This window comes from Rhipicephalus microplus, chromosome 4 (genome assembly GCF_043290135.1).
Source record: "Rhipicephalus microplus isolate Deutch F79 chromosome 4, USDA_Rmic, whole genome shotgun sequence".
NCBI lineage: Eukaryota > Metazoa > Arthropoda > Arachnida > Ixodida > Ixodidae > Rhipicephalus > Rhipicephalus microplus.
The window spans coordinates 168,148,335-168,153,384 of record NC_134703.1 but is presented as its reverse complement, the minus strand read 5'-3'; positions in this window follow the sequence as shown (position 1 = coordinate 168,153,384).

Below are 5,050 nucleotides of genomic sequence, written 5' to 3'. Positions count from 1 at the left end.
TAATAATCTCGTATGTGGCTGAGACCTTGTGTGGCAAAGACAAGGTCAGCATCGTAGGTGGTGCCTCACCATAAAATTGAGGGACTTTAGGTAACAGCATAGCGTAAAATGCACCTGCATGCGTAACTGCAGCGACTGTCTGTGCCTGAATGGTGTCGAATGTCACGCCTATACTTTTCCCCCTCGCCCATTTCTCAGAGTCGTGAGGTGGGCACCAAAGTGAAGGAGTCCTAGACTGCGACGTGGCCAGTGAATCTGCGGGAACCCTTCTCGTTTTCCTGACCACCGTTACCATTATCTCCAACTGGTCCCGTGCAGGGCACCTGTCGTTCCTTTCAGGAGGGAAAACAAGCCCATCGCTGGCGGGCAGCCCCCGACAACTCGGGCGTGATCGTCGGTTGTTAAACATCATGCTTATTATATTTGATGGTTGTACGAGTATGCAAAACATAGAACCCACGGCATAGCCTCTTATACAACACAAACACAGACACCTTTGTCGCACGGCAGTGCTTCCGTACTTCAACGCAGCACCGACGTTTGAACGAGATAAACGATCAAGGGTTTCCGAAAGCAGTCCTCTAATTGAGCATGCTTACAGGCATTGTTCTGGCAGAAAAGACTCCAGATTCAGGAAGAACCCTTGTGTATGTTTTTCGCTAAGAGCGATGCTGGAAACGTACCAAGTTATTTGACTGCATGCGGAACCATACAAGAGTTGTGTACACTGTCATTCTTTATGAAAGGGAACACGAGAACGTGTGGCCTGCACTCTGCGGCGGGTGCTTACAGCACCATCAACCCACAAGTGAATAAAGCACGTTCGCTTTTCACGTCATCTATGGCCAAACACGATAACGAGTTATGGCCGGCAGACAACCGCTGCTAAATTACGCTTCCTGATCGCTCGCACGGTGAGCGATATCGGGCGATTAGTTGTTCCGTGGTCGCGAACAACGTTTGATATGTTGGCAGTGGTCTACGCACTGCAGGCGTGAGCAGAGAGAGAGAGTGCAATCTAGGAGTGCTTGTCTACCGGCCATTCCTTGTTAATATTTTTTTCGGCAACGGACGACGCTAAAAGAGATCGTGTTTCCTTTTGCTGTCGGTTAATGGCGCTGTAGGCAGCCACAGCAGAGCTCAGGCCACGCGTTCGCGTGTTCCCTTTCATAAAAGACGACATTGTACCTGCTTGACCTCATCACAATATTGTCGAAGTCCTGGGCCGTGTGACCACACTAGTCTAGGACAGGACATGTTACACTGCACAGTACAGCCTCACCAGCGCAGTCTAGGACAGTCTAGGACAGGACATGTTACACTGCACATAGATTCTTGACCCAACCCAATACAAATATCATGCAATTAACATTGTCGTGCAACGGCTTTAGACAACCTCGAAAGAAATTTATACTGCACAGGTACTGTACATAAACAATTATCCTAGGACGCAAGCTCAAGAGCATCAACCAAATATTTTTTTCACGCCTCCCCAGGGCCTCTTACTGCATTACCACACGTACGTTTTTCGGTGCTGATAAACATGTTACTTCGTGTACTGCACCTAATTGTAGCATCTACTTTTGCAAAGTGCAAAGGACACTCAACCCAAGTGATCCTACAAAGCCGGTATTCCTATTAAGTGAAGCCTATCACTTAAAAAAACACCAGGCCTGCACGGAAGGCACATTGATTGATATGTGGGGTTTAACGTCCTAAAACCACTATATGATTATGAGAGACGCCGTAGTGGAGGGCTCCGGAAATTTCGACCACCTGGGGTTCTGTAATTTGCATCCAAATGTGAGCACACGGGCCCACAACATTTCCGCCTCCATCGGAAATGCAGCCGCCGCAGCCGCGAAATCACGGAAAGCGCAGCACAGTCACAGAGAAAGCTAGAAGAGCGGCCTTTCAGAGCCTTTTCAAAACACTAATAGGATAATAACTGCAAGCACACTTGCTTGATACCCGCTAGAACAATGATAATAAACTTTTTGGTAGTAGGCTGGCATACGCTATGTTAGTTTTTGTCATTCTTCTGAGAAGCGGGGTATCCGCTAAACATTTGCAGGAATTTTTGTGCCCATTGTTCTGTTTCAGTTTCACTTTTATTAGTTACAAAGCATCCATCGCATTGCACTTGTAAACAGACAGGGTCCCAAAGTATGAATATTGAAAACGGGACTCTCAGTTAAAAACTGCTATAAGAGTGAATTGTAAACAATGGGCAGAATATTAGCAGGTGGTAATAAGAAACACATAGAAGGCAGAACACTAAGCAACATGGTAGAACAGTTAAAAATGAAATATTACAATAAAACAAAAAGCACAATGCGTGAAGTAATATAAAAGCAATGCAATAGAAAGTCAAATACGACACAAAGAAGTAATTTGAAATATGAACCAACTTCTTCACTATTTCAGGTATTTCACCAACGAATGGGCTTTGTCAGAACGCCCCAGTTATGCACGGCTACTCTTCAACACCTGTTCGGTGCCACGTAAGTGTGTCAGCCAATGTCTGCTCATCATGCGCTGATCGACTGTCATCATTGGTTTATTGATTAGTGGTGATCACAAATATCTGACACAGACTTTCATATCAGGAAATTGCCACGATCGAAAATTGGGCACGCCGGAGCTCAAGTGTCCATAATGAGTGCTCATCTCTGTCACCTGCTCAAAAAAGTCCTCACGCCAGCAGCAACTAAAGCACCCGTGTCGCTGATGGTGGAACTGTGGCCATCACTGGAATGTGTACCACTCGTGTTAGTATTGCCGGCCGCCATGTCCCCGTTTTATTTACGGTGTTTGAAAATCGCCCGCGCCACCTTATCTTCGGCATGGACTTCCTATCGACGCATTCTGCCCTGATCGATTATGCCGCTGGTACTCTCTGCCTAGAACTTCCTCTTCACCCGGATTCTCACTCTGAACTCCCGATTAGCCTGTGCTCCACTGGCTTCTTCCGGATACCGCCTACAGCTCTCACATTCGTCGAATCGGCAACACCCTCTCCCGTGCTCGATGGTGACTATATCGTGACACCAATTACTAATGTTCTCATGGCACGTGACATTACTGTCCCACACTCCGTCGTAACCATGACCTCTAACCGAACATATTTACCTGTTATCAATTTCGGTTCCATAAAACAAGTGCTACCCCAAGGAATTTCGGTCGCCACGCTAAGACCCTTAATTGACGACCACGTCACCTGTTTTACGGCAGACGTATCTCCCGAGCACCCACATCACTCGCAGGATGGCCCGTGCCTCGATGTAACCTTATGCTCCACGATCGCCCCCGGACCTCAAACTTGAGAAGTCAGCCGCGCTATGCCGCCTTCTGGCTTCACACCGTGACATATTCTACATCGATAGCCGACCACTCGGCCAGACATAACTCGTCAAGCACCGCATCAACACAGGCGATTCTCTCCACATTCATCGGCGACCATACGGGGTGTCTGCCACCGAGCGTTAAGTAATTAAACAAGAAGTCACCAAGATGTTAGTCAAAAGAATTCTTGAAGTCTCTTTCAGCCCTTAGGGCGTCCCCCGTTGTGCTCGTTAAAATGAAAGATGGCACGTGGCGCTTCTGCGTGGATTACTGCCATCTCAATAGAATCACGAAAAAGGGCGTTTACCCTTCATCCCGCATCGATGATGCTCGATTGTCTCCATGGCGCCTGATACTTTTTTTCAATAGACCTACGTTCCGGCTACTGGCAGATTGCTGTCGACGAAAAAGACCAAGAGAAGACTGTGGTTGTAAGTCCAGACGGCCTATATCAGTTCAAGGTTATGCCGTTTGGGCTATTCAATGCCCGAGCCACGTTGGGGCGCATGATGGACCCTCTGCTACAAGGGTTCAAATGGTCAACATGTCTTTGTTATCTTGATGATGTCGTTGTATAGTATCCAACATTTAAGACCCACGTTCAACGTTTGTCAGCTATTCTCGACATATTCTGCACTGCAGGCCTTCAATTAAACTCGTCGAAGTGCCACTTCAGACGCCGGCAAATTACAGTGTTGGGCCACCTCGTCGACGCCTCTGGTGTGCAGCCGGACCCCGAGAAAATTCGTACAGTCAACAGTTTTCCTGCACCTCAGTCAGCCAAAGACGTCCGGAGTTTTGTAGGACTTTGTTCCTATTTTAGAAAGTTTGTGAAAGATTTCGCAACCATCGTTCGACCCCTCAGAGAGCTTCTGAAGAAAGACGTCACATTTACGTGGATTACCGACCAAGCTGCTGCTTTTTCTCACCTAATCACGTTACTGACGACTCCCCCTATATTCGCTCACTTTGACCCATTTGCTCCGACGAAAGTCCTTACCGATGCTAGTGGTCACGGAATCGGAGCCGTCTTAGCCCAACGCCAACGGGGACATGACCGAGTTGTCGCCTACGCTAGCCGCCTCCTTTCAGCTGCTGAGCGCAACTATTACATTACAGAGCGTGAATGGCTTGCTCTTGTTTGTGCAGTCTCTAAGTTCTGCCCATATTTATATGGCACTAATTTCTCTGTGATAACTGACTATCATGCGCTATGTTGGCTTACGTCACTGAAGGATCCTACCGGTCGGCTCGAGCGCTGGGCTCTGTGACTGAAAGAGTATACCTCCACGGTTACGTACAAGTCCGGACGCCTACATCAGGACGCAGACTGCCGGTCGCGCTACCCGGTCGCTGAGTCGAGCACTATGCATGACACCGACACCGAGCCTTGCGTCTTTTCCCTTTCGCAAGTGACATGCATCGGTGACGAGCAGCGCTATGATGCGTCCTTGCGTGCTATCATTGAGAGCCTCGAATCACCATCTTCCAATCAGTCCTATCGCTCGTTCGTGGTCAATGATGGTGTATTATACCGCCAAAGTTTTGAGCCATACGGACCGGCTCTGCTGCTTGTCATTCCGAAACACCTTCGCTCAAAAGTTCTACATAAACTTCATGACCTTCCGACTGCTGCTCACCTTGGTGTGTCGCGCACTTATGACCGAATACGCCAACGCTTTTTTTGGCCAGGGCTTGCACGCTC